Below are 21,992 nucleotides of genomic sequence, written 5' to 3'. Positions count from 1 at the left end.
CAGTAGGGGTGCTTCTCTTTCACTCCAGGGAACTCCGAGAAGTAGTCTTCCCCAAAGATAGGCAAAGGATAGGAGAATGGAAGCATTATTATCCCCATTTTACAGATGGACAGCTAGGCAGAGGGAGATTACATAATTCCAAGATCACCCTGGAAATCTGTAGCAGAGCTGGGAATTGAACAGAGATCTTAAATCGTATATGAGTGCCTTTAACCCAAAGAGCATCCTTCTGTTTCCACTGCAAAAACCTGGGGCAGGTCTGTGCTACATAGTGTTGTGCACTGTTTTACAGTTGCAATATTTATTTTCAGAGGCGGCTATATTGCAGAGGTGGATGAAGCAATCCCTGTGTGTAATTTTTATATCCGTTTGTTGTTTATGTTCTTTAGTTTCTTTTGGGATGAAAGGCACTATAAAAAATGCAAGATCATTCGATAAGAATTTCTAAAGTGAGAGCCTGAAGTTAGGCTTCTAGGTACATATGTAGGCTCCTAAGTGAGTAACCTGATTTTGTGCTTGTGAGCTCAGCAGTTTGAGAATCTTGACCGTTATCTTTTCGCTTCTGCCTCGTTTGCTATATCTTTCTACCTTAGTGAAATTCTAGTACACCTCTCAGTACTGTATCTAGCTACTGAGAATGAAAAAAGGGAGAGGTCAGGAGTTATAGCAGGGAAGGCTAAGAAGAATTCAGGGAGAGATGGTAGATAGAACAGGCTCTGATTCCTTGGCGTCGATGAGCCTTAATTGATGTCGGCAACAGACTTAAAGATCTTGTGGAGCGAGTTACACTGAGTCTGGACTCAAAGCTAAGATGTAAACAGCTTTGTCTGAAAGAACTTCTCGGAAAGCGCTCTTATTGCAAAGCAGCAAATGTGACTGCTGTGCAACAATCAACTGTTTCTGCAAACGTTGGTGAAACTCGTTCTTTCATGAGCCATATGAAATTTCACATTATGCTCCTGTGGCCGGATTTTCAGAGGTTCTGAATATCCATTGTGAGTGCCCCAGCCTATCTTCTGAACATCATTCATGACATCTTAAATGGATGTATCATTTTCTTTTCTTTGCCTGCCATAAGATCTCACCTTTGCAGCCCTTTAAAAAGGGAAAGAGGTCAGGAGTTATAGTAGGAAGGTTTAAGGAGAATGCAGTGAGAAATGGTGAATAGCACAGGCGCAGATTCCTGGGATTGTCCGCCACAAACTATTGCTTAAAAACAAAATAAAAACCTACAGAGTAACTGTGATTAGCTGGCCCAAGTGAACTATAAATTTGTGTTAGAATAGCAGACTTTTCTGATAGTTCTTCCCCTTTACAGTATACATTAACTATGATATAAATAAATAGCTATGGATTATTTGAGTACTTGTCCAGTTTGCTGTTGGTTAAATGACCCACGTTTTCCTCTAAGCAGTAGTGCTGCTACTCTGTAAGAAGCTAACAACATCCCATTGGTGAAATTCATCCCATTGTAAGGCATTTAAGAACTGCATTAGGCATCATGGTGCCCCTGTGTACTAGAGTGGATTTCACCCTTACAAAGCTGAATCGGGCTCTCTGCTTTTACTTGTATTTTGCCAAATTTGCCTTCTAACCATCTTCCCAGACTTTAATAGTGCTGTGAGGAATTTTATGGACACTTTTAAAGCCTTATGCAACCCTTTAAAATTGTATCACGGATCATTTTGTGGGGAAACCATTGAAAAAACATTAAAAATGAGACTTTTTTCTTATTGAAATGGCCTTCTTAAAATCCGTCTGTACACTTACTCTTAAATTTTATCACAATAATTTTTTTAATGAGTAGAAGGAATGTGCTGCCTTTACGTTAATGCTAAATAAAGCATTTTCCCCAACTCCTTTGTAGGTCTGCAGAAATACATGGTAATTCCCTCTGGACCAGGAGTCATAATAATTTGCCTTCAGTCTTCATCCCTGATTTTATCACCGTGGCAAAACACTGCCAAATTTCTGCAACACTGATGTAGTCATTGCAAACAGCATTGATCTAGACAGGTCAGAGGAGGACAGACATACCTTTTCTTCTTCTCATATTTGCCTTGTTGTATGCTTTGGCCCAGCACTAATTTTAAACATTGCAAACCCAGATGAAATAGAATCAACAATCTAATCAACAGTGATGTAAGTGAGAAAGGATTTAAAGACCAAGTAAAAAATCAGAAAACTGAAATGTATGCCATCTGAGTGAGTTAAATTACAAAGTAAATATCAGTGGGTTTTCGTGGAATGGTTGGACTGTTTCTTCACTTGTCATTTCAAGGAAAGTTGAATTTCATTGGCTAGCTGGTGGCGGTTGTTTTTAATAGAAGGCTATGTGCCTGATCCTGCAAGCTGCTAAGTGTCCTTGGCTTCCAGTAAAGTAAATGGAAGTTGAGGATGCCAAGCACCTTTGCTTGAACTCAGCCTAACAGCATGTTGTGGAGGCTGTTTTCTGCTTGCCTTTGGAGGTTCCTTATTGGCAGACTTTGCCTAACCTGTTTTTGAGTTAGCTACACTATTGTCTTTGACTGCTGATGCCAATTGGCAATGAACCACTTTCATACCTCACTAAATTCACTCTAAAGCTTTTAATTCATGGTCATATTATGGTTTGGGGTGGGAGGTGGAAGATGCTCCTCACTTCCTCATCCAAACTCTGCAATCTTGTTGCAGTAATTTGTGTGTACATTATGCTCTAAGGTCACAGAAAAGTGCTGTTTTTTCCCGGTGCTCCAGATCATCTACAAACTATTCCAGGTGCTGCTTGCATTTGTATTTATTATGAAAATGTGGGAGCAATTATAAAATAGTTGTGTATCATATGTGATATAATGAAGGCTTTGAACATATTCTGCAAAACATCCTTAACTGTTCTTTCTTACCAGCCTGTTCTTTAAAGCCAAATATTGAAAAGGATACAGATCTTGGGCCATGGACCTCCAGTCAGTTGCACACATACATACAAGTAATCTCATTGAATTCAGTGTGACCACTCTAGTGTGTGAGTGCTTGAAGGACCAGGCCTTAATTTTTTATAATTGAAATGTTAATATTTTCCCAGTGCAAGTTTGAATGTGTAGGATTGAAGTTGGAGGCTGACATGGCAGAAGCTGAGGGCTCTAAGGTGACACTGCAATCTGCTTTAGGGTGAGGTATCGGCATACTTTGCCTTGCTCTTTTTCATCTCTTTGCCCAAAACATTAATTTGCATAACAAGCTCAAATGGAAGCAACTCCAGGAGCATCTGAGGGTAAAATAAAAGGGCACTAAAGTCATGAGGAAAAATGCAAAGGAACTCCGATTCCCCACCAAAAATATTCTTCTCATCTACATTAAAAAATGCATCCCACTGGTATGTTATTTTGTCTCCTTCACAAAACATGATTTTATCATCTTCTCTCTTACTGTATGCGTTAGTTTGGTCTTTTTCTGTGCTGAAAGATGAGCCCACAACTAATCTATGCAAGTGAAGTACCCCATCTGTAACTGTTATTGAGAGTGAGACCTTTTCAAGGCCATTACAATAAAAGCTTTTGGTATCTTTTGTCCCTTTATAAGTATGTGTAAGGACAATGATCATTTAAAAAATAGTACTTTAATATAGACACATCCTGTCCCAAAGTGTAATTTAGTAAAATTCTAATACAGTTCACTAGAATGCAACTAAATTACATTAATTTTGGACTACTGTACATTATTTACTCTAGGTTTGCAGTTATGTCACAATATTTGGCTGCTGAAGCTCAAGAGGACTTTAATAGATGCAATTTCTGCTTTGTCTTTTGCAAATTCTCAAACTATTTTAAGATGGTGCACTTTTAAAGATTCTCAGATACTTTTATGTTGTTTCCATGCTTTTATTGTGGCTTTTTAGGTAAAGAAATGTGATGAAGGAAGATGGTTGTTCCCTGACGCATTCTACATTTTGTGTCTGTCAAGTGCTTTTCTAAAGTGTTTTTTCCCAGACTGTGTGTTTTGCATGGGTGGGACAGTGGGTCATTGTTAGCCTGTTAGACACAACTCAGTTTGAATACCCTTCAGTAGTTTGTGAGGCAAGTCAGCTCTATTTGCATTTGTTCCAGTCACAAAGGTTTATAGGTCAGCAAAGGCTGGCTGGAAAAATTCAACATGCCAATGCACTATTCTTTTATGGTTGTCAGGAATTTAAACATGCTGGTTTTTATATTTCTTCTTGGTCATGAATATATGATAGCACAGTCTGAAGTTGCTTTGTTTCTTGTGAGCTTGGTACCAGCTGGGACTAAGATGGAGGACGTGACTTGATGCCAGCTTCCCTCCCCCCGCCCATTTCTTCTTTTGCCTACACTAATCAGCAGCACATAGAATGTCAGTACATCTGGAGGCAGTGAGAGGGCAGTGCTCACCAGTACACTATATTACAGCTGAATAAAGGATAACATTTGTCCTTTCAGAAGACATTGCACTAGTTTAATCTCCCTTCTATTATTTCCACTTTGTATTTAAATACATGCAGGTTACATCCCGAAGTGTTTCCTGTTCACCTAGGTACAAAAGCTGCATTCATCTCATCCTTTCTGAAATGACAGAGTAATAACAGATATATTCTAAAAATTAACATTCTAACAATAATTCACACTGCTACGTCTGTAACATCAAGTTAGCACGTAGCACACGAAGATGTTTAATTAAAATGATTTTAGAGTATGATATAACCAATTGCCTGATCTTGAGAAAATGGCTTGCAAGCAGATATTTCCAACGCAAATGTAATAAAATAGCATCTGCCAGAATGCAGCATTCGTTTGTTTGTTTTTTCACAGTGCCAGTTTTAAAGGATGTTTAGTCTTTAACAGAAGTGACAGTCTTATTTTTTTATTTTAATAAATGTGTCTTTTACACCCCATAATTTGATTTAATTTTCAAACACATTTTGAAGGGAAGGTCTCTCAAAGAGACTGGCGTCTAATATCTAGGGGAGCTCAGGCAAAGTTACAGTATTTCCATTAGTTTGATTGTTAAATAAACTCAAGTTGAGCTTATTGATTTCAGTTACAAAGGTTGTTCATCTCATGACTGTATCTGGAGTTTTGAGATTTTTTTTTACAATTGTATAAAAATGTGCCAAACCTGCTTTAAATGATCTCATTTAAATGAGAACTGTACCCCCTCCCCCTTTCTGTTTGAAAGAAGTTTTCTGCAAGATATAGACTGTTTTGTGTAATCGGCTGCATAGACAAGGAAGGTTACATCTCTAAACTACTGAGACTGTGGCTAAATCTCATATTGATGCTTCCATTTGAAACAGCTAAGAAGACCCGTTTATATTTGAATGTATGAATTGCTGCCAGGTTGGTGCTGTCTTTCATGTTTATAGATTTAAATTCAGCACATGGCTTTAACTCTTCAGCTGCACTAGCTGCAAACAATTACTCCAGATAAATGTTGAGGTATGATCAGTTCATTGTCTTACCCATGCCAAGATACATGTGACCATTTAAAAATATGGTCAAGAGTATTCGTTTAAAATGCTACAGTTGATGGAACCCATGCAAATAACAAAACCATGTTTAAGATGGAAATTTGTACAAATACTAAACACTAGTCAGTTTTTGGCTGTTTTCACCTTGTTATCATGTACAGGAGCTCATTTCTAGAATGTGACCATGATTTTATTTTTAGAATATTTGTAACAATTTTCTTTGAACACTGAAAGGTGCATATTGCTTTTTTGACTTTAACATGCAGTAAGGGAACTTTTAAAAGTTTAAACTTAAATGTAATCATGCTCCAAACTCAAATTTGAGTCCTAGCTCCATCACTGGACAAATAAACATTTTATTCAGATGTAAGTGACTAGAATTCTGATGTTGAGGCCTCATAGGAAGTGTGTACTGAGTCTCATTGGCCCCAGCTACTATTAAAGTTGCTATATGGACATAGGGGCATAAGCTATTTTAAAATTTATAACTGCAGGCCTTTTACCCAGTCCTGATTTTTTTCTTATATTTACGAAATATTCCCATATTCCCAATTGTATGTTTCATCCTTATAAGGATCTGTGCTATAACACACTGTGATATGTGGATATTACTGTACCTTTGCTTGCAGCTATATTAAATCCCACAATAATTACCATGACTATGATAGTGCCTCTTCTTGTTATAACACTTAAAATGTGTGTTTTCTCCAACAAGGTATAGGGAGTAGAGTATTTCACATATGGTAAAATAGTCATTTCATTTACTAATAATTTAATTTAGCATTAGTTTTAGATTCACGCAAGTGGTGAGATAATCTGTAAAGTGTTCACTGTAATTAAAATGTGTTTTGCTAAATTAGAAAGTGTGTCTGCACAGCCACATATCCTTGCTATGGTTTTAAATATTTTTGTAATTGTGGGTGCAATTCAGGATGCTAGAGGCTCCTTATAACTAGCTTTTGAAATGGCTTGGGATCAAAAAGAAAAGAAATCCAGACTGCTATCCAAACACAAAAATAAACTTCTCTCTGCTCACATATTAAAAAATTGTCTCTTATTCTTTACTGTCTTTAGGACCATGAGAAGGGCATCAGTTGCCTTGGAAAGACCCCTCACAAATATTACATAAATGATTGTAAATCATATTTTTGTCTTAAGTCATTTTGATTCTACTGTGCAACCTATACTTTAGAAGTAGCTTTCTTTGGCAGGTTTCAGAGTAGCAGCAGTGTTAGTCTGTATCCGCAAAAAGAAAAGGAGGACTCGTGGCACCTTAGAGACTAAGAAATTTATTTGAGCATAAGCTTTCGTGAGCTACAGCTCACTTCATTGGCTGCATGCAGTGGAAAATATAGTGGGGAGATTTATATACACAGAGAACAGGAAACAATGGCTGTTACCATACACACTGTAATGAGAGTGATCAGGTAAGGTGAGCTATTACCAGCAGGCAATTCTTCTACTCTCAAAACTCAGAATAATTCCCACTCAGTACATCAGATTTGCCAAGGTAATAACTTGGTATTATTCTTTTTGTTTGTTTGTTTTAAAAAGACATATATACACATGTGTCTGTGTGTAAACTCTAGTGTTTTTAGAAATTTAAGGAAGCATTAATAGTGAATAGTTTTATATAATACAAAAAGTGTTGTTTCTTAACACACACCATTTTCTGGATTGGATCTGAAAAATACTTAATTTTTTAAGGCCCCTATATTGGAAAAACAGCTGTCATGTTCCTATCTCTCTCTCTCTCTCCATTAAGACAGATTCGGTCAGTTAAAAACTCCTGGATTACTGCTAAGTGAAGGCTAAAATTGAAGGCAGACACTGTTTGGATGCCTGAGTTGCAGCTGGGTGCCCTGGAATTAGCATATCATTCAGAGGTTGCCACCAATGCCAACAGAGTTTTTTTTAATAGGTTCACCCATGAGTGGAGGAAGGAAAGAACAAAACCTGCTCATTGTATTTCTTGTGCTGTAGAAAAGAGGCAAGAACAAAACACTTAAACATTTTAATATGTTTAGTTGAAAATGTATTCCTTAAATGAAGTGTGTGTGTTTTAGAAACATCAGGAGAGACTCCATAGTTAATACTGTGTTGAGCTTTTTGCTTTTCCAGAGAACAAAATTAAAAAATCAGTCTTTTTTCCCCTAAATTTGGCCCTGACACTCATTCTTCCTTGTCTCCTTCCAACTAAATGACAAGATTCTTTGCTAACTCCAAATTTCACACACACATTGTTATCGCTTCTCAGAGGTAGGCAACTTTTGAAATTTTATCGTTAAACAAAACAAAAGTTATTTCCCTTATTCATCATAATGTTTCATAGGCATTAAGGAAAGCCAATGGATATCCATGTATTTACATGCTCTGGTGCAGCCAGTCTGTCTACCCAGCTCTGCTTTTCCCATATACCCCACTCTCCCTGACCCAGGAGAGGCCGTGGTCCTAGCCCGTATGCAACCTGGCTCTCCAGCCTAGTGTTCTGGCTCTCCTCAGCTCTGATATGGAGCCAGGTCAGCCTCTTTTTCTCTGCCAGCCTGGCAATCATAATTGCAGGTTGCTCATGTAGCTAGTGAGTGACCCATCCCAATTCTGATCCACCTAGTCTCCCGCAGACAATATGGGTCACTCGGGAGTCCTGAATAGCAAAGGTTTGGTGCAGCAGGGGCTACTCCATAGTGAACCATAGGGAGGCTCACGAGATGAGTATGTGTCTCTGCTGTGGAGATTTGAGCTATGTTTGACAAGCAAATTTGCTTGCTAGCCTCACCCTCTCCATGCCCCCACTGCTTTTGCTGGGATGTGGTGGGAGACTTGCAGGCAAATTTGGCTGACAAACATAGCTTAGATCTCCCCATTGTAGGCATACTCTCCATCTGACAAATCAGTGATTAACCAGAGAGGACCCTTGATCTGATGAACCATGGCGCACGTTGTTATATTTGCAGACAACTATGTTTTGAAAGCAATACACCCCACTCATCTTAGTGAGAAAATAATTCAGAAAAGCACAGGTGCACACCTGTAGTTGGTAAATGTCAATATTTTAATAGTGATCCCTGTAGAGAAAGAGTTATGTTTTCATTTCCGTGCATGTGGGCCTTGGACACAAAATTGAGCTGTGTATTTACACGAGACTTCACCCACAAATGTTTTGTCTGAATACTGCCATATTTGATCATTACAAAATAAGAAGTATATCTGAATGGGTTTTTTTTAATTGAATGTAAATGGTATGCTGGAAAGACTATACTAGCTTTGTCTTCTGCAATCTAAATTTTAAAACTTCTATGATTATGATACAGAAATGCTTTTAAGAGAGAATCTTGTCTCAATTCTTTAGAGATTGAAAACCTGAATTTTCCCAGCATTTTCTATTTGACATGCACAAAAATGCACAACTCAAATCAAATGGTGAAATGCAGCTATAATTAAATGAAGTATATACTTCAAACAAAAAAACATATATCACTTCAAACCTACATGCATATTCATACTTTGGTTGTATATACTTGGTACAGTATATTCTATACTTTGGTATGGAAAAAAATTAAGATTAGGCCTCTTTTTCAGGAGCTGTTGTGGAGAACAGTTCCCTTCAAATTGTTTTCTGTGTGAGACTGGATGGGCCTGCTTTTTTTTTTTTAATTTAATTTGATACAGTCAAAGGATGATGTAGGTAGAATAATAGTTAGATCTGGAAAAGGATGTCTTAGGCATAGCATTTATTTTCTGCTAATGAAGAAGAGACAGCCCTAAGGAACGATGGGTGGACAGGATTGGTACCATTGCAGCCCCATGGATTTAACTTTTTCACTTAAGAAGTTCTACCCTAATGTCAATTAGTTAGTACAGTTCTTGTTCTGTGTAATTTATGGCATCATAATGCTTTCTGTAAAGTACTGGGTAATAAAGAACTATTTATCCAGAATAATGAACTTGGGATGTGAGGGTGAGCCTAGTGCCTTAATGATATTGCATTGTGAAACACAGACATTCTGGGTTCAAAGCTTGAATGATTTGGATGGAAGGCGTTATTTTGTGGAAGAGCTTTGGTTGCTCCATTTGAGTTGTAAGCCTGCAGAGCAGGTCTCATGCTTGCAGTGAGTCTAGAATTCTTCCTTATGGGGTATAGAAGGACTAGTTCTGTGACCTGGTTAGATACTGGTTATCACTGTGGAGAGAATTGAAAATAGGCATGGAAAGATAGGGTAATGTGGCTTGTAAATGAATCAACAGTGCTGAAAGCGTCTGACCCTCCTTATTACTTATATATCTGTGGAACCCCAGATCCTTGTTCACAACAAGAGCTTGCTGCAGTATCTTCAAAAGGACCCCATTTGTGGGAAGGTAAAAGCACAGAGGGATTCCAAATGGTAGATGTGTAGGACAGGCGGGCATAGTAGTAAGTGAGGGCACCATCGTCCCTCGAAGTTTCATATTTTTAACTTTAGAAAGAAGCATTGCATTGATATTGCACTTGTTGTAGTTAGCAGATGTGTGTATGCCAGATGCAGAATTGAGTTAGATATTGTATATAGTACTCTTGGGGTTTTGTTTGACATATCCAAAGGATTTTCACTTCACAGGGAGAGTTGGTCCAGCACGTGGCCAGTTCTGATGTCTTTTGTACGCATTTTGGATGTCTGTGAAAGGGAAGATGCAATGCTTGGTGAAGGCTACTTCTGCCATGTACTGGAAAGAGTATTTTATTCCATAGGGTGGGTTAGGATGCTATTCCTGGAGGGAAAGATCAATTTTTCTGTTATCTGCTTAGTCCTTGTAGCTGGATGTTAGGGATGTTAGGTTAGGTTAATAATTACCACGAATAAATAATATTCGGTTTTTAGTTACCTTTGATAGCCATAGGTCTAAATTTTGCAACTATTTTGTGTGCGTGTGTCATTTTAAATTACACAAGAGAAGTGAAGTGAACTGAACCTTTAGCAGTGAAAGGTACATTGTGAGGCTTCTCTTTAAAATTATTAACTTTCTAACCTAATGACTAAAAAAAAAAGTTCTTTCTCAAAGGACATAAATGTTTTATAGTAAATGTGTATATAAATTATGTGTGCTTATAGACCTATATATCTGAGTTATGGATATTTATATGGCACGAATTGATTATACACATACCTTTCTTGTCCAACAGTATACACCATCATATATCTGGTTGAGATAAATTCAGTTTATCACATGGTTATCATGCATGTTTGATCACCTTAATCTTTTTCCTGCAGGACTACTACTAATGCTCCAAATCTCTGACAGGGACTTAAGGTCTGATACCATTCCAGCGCTTTTGTACCCTTGGAGGGGCAGCTTTCCAGAGGGACCCACAACACTCTTGTTTCTAGCTTTTGAAGATATCTGAGATATAAGATTTTAAAATTGACATTTTGAGGTATCAGAACTATTTTAGATATTTTTAGAGGGTTTTTAAAGTTATTTCTTGCTCTGATTCCTGCATGGTTGGAATTATGGTAACTAAAGCACCATGTTTTACAAATGCAGAAACTTAAGACTCCCAATAAACTGTTTGCATCAACGTATTCCTGAAATATTTTTTTCTGTAATATATTTGGCATATGAAGAATAGATGGTGTTATGCTCATTTTACCAACTCTTATTTGGAATGGCCTACATAACTCATTTATGACGACATCCCAAGCTCACATCAATTAAAGCTTTTGTATTGCACTACCACTCTGTGTGTGTGTACACACACACACATATATATATATATATATAGTGACAAAGCTCTGTCCTTGTCTCCGTGGGTCCCACATTTCCTTTTAGATTTTGCTAGTCTCGGAGGCTCATTGTGACCCTCCACATAGCCCGTCTCTCTCTAGAAGGTCACAACTTACTGAACCATTTTCATCATAAGCCAGCAAGGGACGTGAGGAGAAGCAACCCTCCCTCACACAGTGTCTGTTATCTCCCAGTCTCAGTGATTAATCGGGGAAGGGAGAGGGGAGCCTGGGCCCACCCTCTACTCTGGGCTCCAACCCAGGGACCCTAATAGTAGCAGCTATGGTAGCTGACTTTTTAGAAATAGGACGTGTACCATTCCCTGAGCCACTTCCCCACAGCAGCCCCCCACTCAATATTTCCTTCACCGTTACCTCAGGGCCTCCTTTCTTGTGCCTAATATGGATTTGTACTGCTTAGTTCCTCCAACAGCACAGCTTCCTCCTACAGCTCCTGACACACAAGCCTCACTGACTAACTGGGAGGTTTTTAACTAGTTCCAGCCAGGCCTTGATTGGCTTCAGGTGTCCCAGTCAATCTAGCTACTCCACTGCTTTCTAGAAGGATCTTAATTGGCCCCAGGTGTCTTGATTATCCTGGAGCAACTGCCATTTGGTTACCATGGTACCAGGGATTTGTTTAGCCTGGGGCTAACATACCTGTTCCTCACTACTTTACTATAGTCATCTGGCCTTGCCCCATCACCATATATAAGGAGAGCTTTCCAAAGACACAAGAGGGGATGAGGCTCCCAACTCTCACTGATGGTTAATTGTAGTGTTGTTGCTGTATTGGTCCCTGGATATTAGAGAGAAAAAGCTGGGTGAGGTAAGATCTTTTTTGGACCAACTTCTGCTGGTGAAAGAGAGAAGCTTTCAAGCTTACACAGTGCTCTTCTTCAGGTCTTGAAGATTAATGAGAATTAGTTGTATTAGTTGTTTAATGTCCTAATTGTGCCTTAGAAGCTCTCCCCTTTCAATGCATGTGTGTATTATTTTTGGCTGGAGGAATAACTGTAAGAGATTGTATGCATGTGTGTATTTGTGTCTGCAAAAAACTTCTTTATCTGCATTTACAGAATGGGATGTAATCTGATGTAGTTACTGATTGTAGAGGAGTTCCATATGATGCACAGCATCAGCTGATGGTAGATGCTATCACACTTCATTGTGGCATGTCAGATGTCCAAACGTTAGCCCAAGTAATATTGTTATCTTAGTGTATTCATTTTTCAAAAGGATTTTAAAAGAATAAGAACATAACAATAGCCCTACTGGGTCAGACCAAAGGTCCATCTAGCCCAGTGTCCTGTGTTCTGACAGTGGACAGTGCCAGGTGCCCCAGAGGAAATGCACAGAACAGGTAATCATCAAGTGATCCATCCCCTGTCGCTCATTCCCAGCTTCTGGCAAACAGAGGCTAGGGACACCATTCCTGCCCATCCTGGCTAATAGCCATTGATGGACCTATCCTCCATGAATTTATCTAGTTCTTTTTTGATCCCTGTTATGGTCTTGGCCTTCACAGCATCCACTGGCAAGGAGTTCCACAGGTTGACTGTATGTTGTGTGAAGAAATACTTCCTTTTATTTCTTTTAAACCTGCTGCCTATTAATTTCATTTGGTGGCCCCTAGTTCTTGTGTTATGAGAAGTAGTAAACGACACTTCCTTATCTACTTTCTCTATACCAGTCATGATTTTTTAGACCTCAAGTACATCTCCCGTCTCTTTTCCAAGCTGAAAAGTCCCAGTCTTATTAATCTCTCCTCACATGGAAGCCGTTCCATACCCCTAATAGTTTTTGTTGCCCTTTTCTGAACCTTTTCCCATTCCAATATATCTTTTTTGAGATGGTGCGACCACATCTGCACACAGTATTCAAGATTTGGGCGTAACATGGATTTATATAGCGGCAACATGATATTTTCTGTCCTATTATCTATCCCTTTCTTAATTATTCCCAGCATTCTATTCGCTTTTTTGACTGCCGCTCCACATTGAGTGGATGTTTTCAGAGAACTATTCACAATGACTCCAAGATCTCTTTCTTGAGTGGTAACAGCTAATTTAGACCCCATCATTTTATATGTATAGTTGGGATTATGTTTTCCAATGTGCATTACTTTGTACTTATCAACATTAAATTTCATCTGCCATTTTCATAGATTCATAGATATTAGGGTCAGAAGGGACCATTATGATCATCTAGTCTGACCTCCTGCACAACGCAGGCCACAGAATTTCACCCACCACTCCTGCAAAAAACCTAACACCTATATCTGTGCTATTGAAGTCCTCAAATCGTAGTTTAAAGACTTCAAGGAGCAGAGAATTCTCCAGCAAGTGACCCATGCCCCATGCTACAGAGGAAGGCAAAAAACCTCCAGGTCCTCTTCCAATCTGCCCTGGAGGAAAATTCCTTCCCAACCCCAGATATGGTGATCAGCTAAACCCTGAGCATATGGGCAAGATTCATCAGCCAGATACTACAGAAAATTCTTTCCTGGGTAACTCAGATCGCACCCCATCTAATATCCCATCACAGGCCATTGGGCCTATTTACCATGAATATTTAATTACCAAAACCATGTTATCCCATCATACCATCTCCTCCATAAACTTATCGAGTTTAATCTTAAAGCCAGATAGATCTTTTGCCCCCACTGCTTCCCTTGGAAGGCAATTCCAAAACTTCACTCCTCTGATGGTTAGAAACCTTCGTCTAATTTTTGTTGCCCAGTCACCCAGTTTTGAGAGATCCTTTGGTAGCTTTTTGCAGACTGCCTAGGTTTTAACTATCTTCAGTAATTTTGTATCATCTGCAAATTTTGCCACCTCACTGTTTACCCCTTTTTCCAGATTATTTATGAATATGTTGAATAGGTCTGGTCCAAGAACAGACTCCTGGGGAACACCACTATTTACGTCTCTCCATTCTGAAAACTGACCATTTATACCTACCCTTTATTTCCTATCTTTTAACCAGTTACCAATCCATACCAATTCCCATGAACTGATTTCATGTTCTCTAACATGGTTGAACTGCTGTGGCCTCCTACTGTGTGTGTGTGCTTTAATCACTGAACTCAGGAAGGATCACCAAAGACTCAGCTGAGTGTGTTTAAACAATAACTCTTTATTAAGAGAAATCAGCAATATGAGTGTACTTGGCCTATGTTGGGTCTTTGTGCCTCCTTAGTGATTCCCCTATTGGAGAGGGCTCTGTAGGCATGAGATACTTTGGTACTCTTGCATATGTAATTTTAAAGATACAGCACCCAAGAAACTACATGTGATGCTTGAAAATCAGTAAATCAAGACCCCCAAATTAAAACCGTGACTTACATACACTACATATAGAACAAATTCTCTGGTAGCCTTCATTTTCCATTTCCACTTACACTTTTTCCACTTCCTTCATTTCTACCCTCCTTCTAGTATGAGACAGAGTATTCATCAGAGAGTCTCTAAAATAGTTATTCACAACAGTATTTACTGGGACCACTTGTTGACTGGGAGCTCTTGGTGCTTACTTCTCAAATAGATAGCTCTTTAAAAGTTACACATTAACTGGAAAGCTAGGTAGTGATGCTTGCGTGTGGCCAAGCTCTGCTGGGCCACAGACTGGCTGGGGAGGGAGTAAAGATGGTTGTATATCACTTTCCAATCCCAGATCAGCTGGAGGCTAGTTTAGCACTTGGTGTAAGTTAGAGAAGCCTGAGTTTTGCATAGCTCTTTTTGGCAAACACCAGAAAAATCTCTGTCAATGTGTATATACAGTTGTTTGTATTGCAGTACAGCCTAGAGGCTAACGAAAAGCAAGCCCCTTTGTGCTAGGCACAGCACAAATAGATAGTCCCTGAGGAGTTTACCGTCCAATTAGAAAAGACAGACAGTAAGGAAAAAGCGTATTACATACAGACAGAGTGAAGATTTAATTTCATTTTAGTTCCATGATTTTTTTGTTCATTGAAAGTCAAGTGGAGTGAGGCTGAGGTGAAGAGACTGTGAGGGAGGGGACAAGAGAGGATTGGAGTGAGCAGCCAGTCAATACACGGCAGACAATGTCCAGAGTAAAAGCTGTAGAAAATAGTCTGATGACATCATCGGTGTCAGTATCAATGGATGCTGTTTCTGTATCTGCACCTGCTGGCTGGAGAGTTTCTTTGGCTCTGGGATTAGCTCTCCCTGGAATTTCTTTCCCTCCTCCCCCGAGACCACCTTGGGTGGCAGGCACTACCAAAGGGATCTTGTGGCCCTGCTGAGGAGAGAAGTGATCACCCTGGAGTGGTCTGGTATCTAATGTATTTGTAGACATAGTTAGATTCCATTTTTGCAGATTCATAACATTATTTTCTCTGTGAAGTGCTGTATTGGCCCAGATTTTTAAAGAGAGTTGTAATGTCTGTGTGTCATTTTCAAAAGTGACTTAGGCATTTAAGCACTTTCAGTGACACTTAGACTCCTAAGTCACTTTTGAAAATGAGACATACACTCCTAAATCAAAAGGAGGACTTGTGGCACCTTAGAGACTAAGGTATTTATTTATTTATTTATTTAGTCTCTAAGGTGCCACAAGTCCTCCTTTTCTTTTTGAGATACAGACTAACACGGCTGCTACTCTGACTCCTAAATCAGTTAGGCATGGCCATGCTGAGCAGAGCAATACCTTTAAAATTCTGGGCCCTTGTCTCATACATTTGAGAGTTGCTGCTGGTGCACCATGAGTTTGTCTTCAGGGGGGTTCTTTAACATGGAGGACATTACAATAGCTTTTGGAGGGTTATCTGCTCAAGGATTCCTGCTCTACCCAACAGAGTCTGTGCTGAGTCTCTGATATATTTGCTTGCATTTAGAAGTAAAAATACTGCTCTCTAATGCCTTCTGAATGAGTTCCTACCTCCTTTCAGCTTCCAGAAAGTCTTAATGAAAGGCTAGTTGTACAAGTACAGTGGTGACACAGGTTAAGTAGCCTGTTACTGCATGCCATTGTTTCCATAGAAACTGAAGATTCCTGGCACACTGAGATGATGATGATGTCACATGTGTCGGATGACACAGACGTTGTGGGTGCATGTCACACACACAAATGGTAAAAGTTCAATACTTCAGAGTACTGATATTTGAAGGAAAAACACTGTGTGTTGCATTTATATTTTTTCAAATATATATACTGCTCAAATAAGGGTGATAAGGAGGAGGCATTTTTAATTTCTTTTGGTCCCCCCCATACAAACCCAAAATTAGAAATATCAGTGATTACAGATCTAGAAGTTTGCACAAGTTGATCTTACTCAGTCAGGAAAGTAAAGGGATTGGCTCCTGGGCAATGCTCAGAGTGCCATATGTCAAGCTTTCATGGTTAGTTTTGATTTTAAATTATGAAGAAACTACTCTGTATTTTCTGCAAATACTGCAGACTTAGGCGATTAGCAGAAATACATCTGCTTACCCCAGTTCCCCCGCTTGCATTTTTTTTAATCCCAAAATCAGAAACATTTATGGCCTGATTCTCATTTACACTAGGACCCTGTTACATTGCAGTATGTAGGAGCCTTAACATCCGATGAAGTGAACTGTAGCTCACGAAAGCTTATGCTCAAATAAATTTGTTAGTCTCTAAGGTGCCACAAGTACTCCTTTTCTTTTTGCAAATACAGACTAACACGGCTGCTACTCTGAAATAGGTATAAATGTAATTTATCCCCACTTTATGATGTCTTTCGGCTATCAGGGCAATAGGCTTTGTTAAAAGGAATGTTCTAATTTGTCCTTTCCTTTTAGTCTCTCTTTCTTATTCTGCCTGCCCCAAATCATTGAAACTGCAGAGCCAAACAGCCCTTGTAAACCCTTTCTCCTTATTCAATTACTGCCACATCCCTGTACTGGGATGGTGATCATTAATCAAATAGGGCCCGCCACTGTTCCTGCATTATAACACTGCAAAACAGCTGCAGTAACACAGTACAGATAGATAATGAAAATAAATTAAAGTTATGTACAAGGTTAATGCCAGCAGTACTGGCATTACTGTGTCAATGCAAAGGCAGCTAATGGTCTTGCCCTTACCCCATGCTCTGACCAGATTTTCACATGAGATATTCTTAGAGCGTTGACAAGAAAAACTATGACAACCTGTAAAGTGAATTTGTTGATAATGAAAGATGCTAAATGGATGGTACTGGCTGAAAGCTAAACTTACGATGCTCTTTATCCCACAGAAGTGGCAGTTTGTAGATGCAAGCTTTCCCAGATTGCCCCACACCAGTGGGCCAAAATTCTGACCCTGAAGGACCACCCTTTGGGGCAAAGGCATAGGTCTACACTGAGGTTGCTAACACAGGAGCCAGTTGTATTCATGATTTTTGTGTGATGGTTAAGAACTGTTCTGTGATGACCAGTTTCATAGCCTTTGAGAGTCAGCATGGTCCAGTGTATAGGGCACTGTGCTGGGGCTCAAAAGATGTGGGTTCTGTTTCTGCCTCTGCCACTGACCTATTGGATGACCTTGGGCAAGTCATTTCACCTCTTTATGTCTCTGTTTCCCCTCCAATCCTCATTGTCTGTTTAGAGTATAAATGCTTCAGGTCAGGGCCTACCACAGTGGTGCCCTAATATCAGTTGGAGCCTTAAAGCATCACTATCATGTTAATGGTAATTAATAATAAACTACTGAACGTTCAGCAGCTGGTAACAGTTAATTTATTGCCAACACAGTCCAGATTCAAACTTGTAACATATATTGTATCAATCCTCTTCGCTATCTAGTGCCTCACAGTTAAACCTTCCTCTCCCTCAGTGATTTTAATAAGTAATGGATGTCTCTGAGTGGTACACATCTGAAAACATGCCATTTTGTGTTGAGCCCACAATTCAAATAACACACACACACACACAGGTATTTTGCACTAAATATTAATATTTTCTTTTTTCCACAAGGTTTGTTTTTGTATTTCACTTCTTCATTATTGCACTGTGCATCCAACTTCTTACCAGGGAGCATTTATAAACATGTGTAAGCTTGTATTCCTTAATCACAAACATTTGTTTTTTGAACCAAATGGATAATTGGACAAATTTTGAATGGCAGTGTTAGCCTACATCCACAAAAAACAAAACAAAACAAAAACTGAAGGAGACTAAAATTGGAATGACTGCTACCTGCAACAAAAAAACATGGTTGAAGATTTGAGCTACACAATTGTGGACATCTGTGAGAAACTGCCATATCTACAAGCAATGGATAGCTGCTGGCTATATATTACAGGTTCTATTTTTTTTTAATATTGGATTCACAGATGAATTCCAGCTACCTTTGCTCTCATCTAAAAAGAAGGGGAAAAGCTGATTTTTATAAATACTCTATTTTTCTAAAGTTTTAAAAAAGGAAAAATTTTGTTCAAATGTAGATACATGGAACCAGGGACGAAAGAACTATACTACACATTCAGTTTTTTTTATATGTTTTCAACTCAGAAAGTTTATGTGAAGAATAATCATTATTCATGTGAATAGTCTTATTGATATAAAAGAAACTACTGCCATAAAGATTTGCAGATCTGAATCCTGTCTTTAAATACAGGAGTATTCTGGTTGCTGAAGATCAGTTTATAATTAGCTTTTTATTAACTTTATTCCAGTAAGCAGCATAGCTAGGAGTAGAAATTTGGATAGTCCCCAACTTATGGTAGATAGGCAATGACCAAAGGTCTGATGTCACAGCAAATCATTTATATTATATTATTGCATATTATAGTTGAATGCAGAGAAGCATTATAGCAGAGAAGGGATTTGACTACAAAATGCTCAGAGGCTGGGCTGGCCAGTGGAGAGAGGCAATACCCATAGCCCTGTAGGCAGGAATGGGTTAAGCTGGGGTGGGGAGGCTAGCCAGCACCTGCAGTGGCCTGGCTCTAGCTGAAGTTGTCCAGGACTAGGAGAAGTTTGTGGCACTAGACAGAGGCAGCAACAGGGCTGGCCGGGCTGCTCCACTGTTTCCTGCCAACCATGGCATTATACAGACAAGCCAAGAGTTCCTGGCCCACAACCACATGGACATAGGGTGACCAGATAGCAAGTGTGAAAAATTGGGACAGTTTTTGTTCATGGGCGGGGGCGGCATACTTGTGTACATAAGACAAAAGTCCTAATATTGGGATGGTCCTGTTAATATCGAGACATCTGGTCACCCTACAGAGACACTAATTTCTGCATTCAGGTTTGGGCCGGTCTCAGATTTGGGCGGGTCTGAGTGCTAATTGGTTGGGCCGTACCCCACCCATTGTTAGACCGATTCTACTAAAAGGGGAAATGTATTAATTAACTGTTAGTTGCTAATGTTACTAAAACAACTGGAAAGAATCAGAGATCGCTGTATATTTCTTTGCTTGGGTATACAGAAGTTTAAGGATTCTAACACAAAAAAATTAAATTGAAGCTGAAGCTGTAGGATCCCATCAGTGGGTTGAATGGCTGTTACCTTTCAAAAACATTAGGATTTAAAAACAAAAAGCTTCCAAATGTAAGATCAGGAAATACAGAGTTGAAGTTGTACTTCTCAAGTAAGACACCTAAACTACTTTAACTCTGCCCCCATTCTGCTGTCAATCTTCACTTGCTTGCATGTATACAGCTAAATCCTCAGCTGATGTAAATTAGCCTAAGTCCAATGGACTTGCAGTGACTTTTGCCATCTGTGGACCTGACCCACAGTAGTGAAAAGGTGTACCATAGAAGGCTGTTTTTTTATATACTTCTCTGATATTAATGGTGCTCTTTTGTCACTGCACTGTCCGTTGTCCTTTTCACATAAATGCTGTAATTTCATAGGGTGAAATCCCGGCCCCAGTGACATTGATGCAAGTTTTGCCGTTGACTTCAGTGGGGTCGGGATTTCACCCATGATCTGAGCTTGTGAAGTTGTACATGGAGACATATTAGCTCTGTGTCGATTTTGTATACCCCATCACATCCATAACTTCAGCCCTCCTTAGAAGCCCTAGCATGTAGATAGTCTTGGCAGTTAGCCCTAAGGTTAACAGATATTGGCTATTTCTGACCAAGCATTGGAGCAAATTCCAGACCCAGCAGCTCCCTCTTTTCTATACTGAGGGGACTCAAATTTTAGCACCCTCACTGAATACAGTTGTGGTAGTGTGGCATGTGGGGAGAAGCGCTCTCTCAGATAGGCAGGTGTCAAACCATTTAGGGCTCTACAGATCAAAAGCAATGTTTTTAACTCCACCCAGAAAACAATAGGAAACAAATGCTGATGAAGGTTCAGAAAAGAATGCTGTTAAAGTTGACTGTAGGAGGAAAGTTATATGATGCCCAGGGTGCATCACGAAAAAATGCAGACATTATTTACATGATGTTTTTCATATACTTTAGTGGGAAGGCGGGGCAGTGGAAAATGTTTTTTGAATAATTTATTGGTTTCTCTTTCATTAAATCTGCCTTTTCACTATTTGTAACATTCCACCTTTTTGTAATAAAATACACCTGAAGGACAGATCAGAGGAAAAAAATATTACACCCTTTTGTAATGTCTAAATATGCTTATTGGGTGAAATGCATTTGAAATATTGACAAAAAGCAGCCTGTTAAATTCAGGCTGCGTGCATTTTGTGTCGTTTCTGTGACTACTTACTCTGCTTTTCAGTATATCAAGAACTTACAGTGCCACAGCAATCACAGAAATTTATTTTGCTACTTGTGAAGGTATACCTCAAGGGGTTCAAAATAACATGAACTTGTTTTCCCCCTTGCTATATAAAGTGGAACATTCCAACAGTGATGTTCTTTTATTCCTCGTAGTAAAACTGCGATTATACAATTTTAACCCAGTTCAAATGGGAGTTCTGGCTGAGTAAGAACTGCAAGATTTATCCCTATAAGCAAAAATTCACTCTAACCTGAATAATAATTTATATTTTGCAACCATCTTGGACATTAATTTTGTTTCCCTTTCTGTCTTGTAAGCAACGACTGTAGTCTATTTTATGCTTGTAGTGCACCAAGCACAACCTGGACCAACCTTGTCTGGCCTCTATAGTTAAGTAATTATCATTTTAAACAGCATATTATAAGCCAGTACACTGTGTTATTTAAAATGATGAGAGATGAAGAAAGGTCATATCTAAACTTGCACAAACAGAATTGTATATGAAACCTTGAGTGATTTTAGAAATAGTTGCCATAGCTGCCTCCAGATAATTCAGATTTTCTATTCACTTATGTAATTGTGTGTGAGTAGCTGCAGATTGAGTACAGCAGAATTTCTGTGATTGCCCTGAATGGGAGAGTTCTCTATAAAGGCAATCTATTTCAGGATGGCTTTGTCCTTCATAAGGCCCTATTATACAGAAATTTGAATCCACATTAGCACCTTTCTAGAGACAGAGAGCACACAATTTTGCATCTGTAATACACTTTGTCCATAAGTATGTTTAACTAAATACTGTGTTGCTTTGTGCTGAGTAAACTGTGTGCTGTGAACTCTATTATGCAGAGCTCTGTAAAAACCATTGCTGCTTCTATTATTTTGACACTCCAGGAAAAAACCTCCTCATGTATGCAGTTTTCAATCTTTATATTCCAAGCATAACTTTAGTAATACCTTCCTAGGTTAGGTTGCCCTTTGGTCAATATGTTTCCTCAGCATAGGCAGTGAAAGACCCATAATTCTCACTTAACGAGGTTTCCTTATTTAGCCATGTAACTAGACTTGGGTAGGTATTTTTTGGATTTAAAAAAATGCATCTTAAAATA

The 21,992-nt window shown here is 39.0% G+C and overlaps 1 long non-coding RNA gene across 5 annotated transcripts in view; it reads left to right on the top strand.

Moving 5' to 3' along the window:
- Positions 1–21,992, top strand: part of LOC144929531 (uncharacterized) — a 365,984-nt gene that overhangs the window by 189,410 nt on the left and 154,582 nt on the right. The window lies entirely within an intron of this gene.

Source organism: Lepidochelys kempii, chromosome 1 (assembly GCF_965140285.1).
Source record: "Lepidochelys kempii isolate rLepKem1 chromosome 1, rLepKem1.hap1, whole genome shotgun sequence".
NCBI classification, from domain to species: Eukaryota; Metazoa; Chordata; order Testudines; family Cheloniidae; genus Lepidochelys; species Lepidochelys kempii.
The sequence above is the reverse complement of the archived record's forward strand: the minus strand, read 5'-3'. Positions and strand labels throughout refer to the sequence as shown.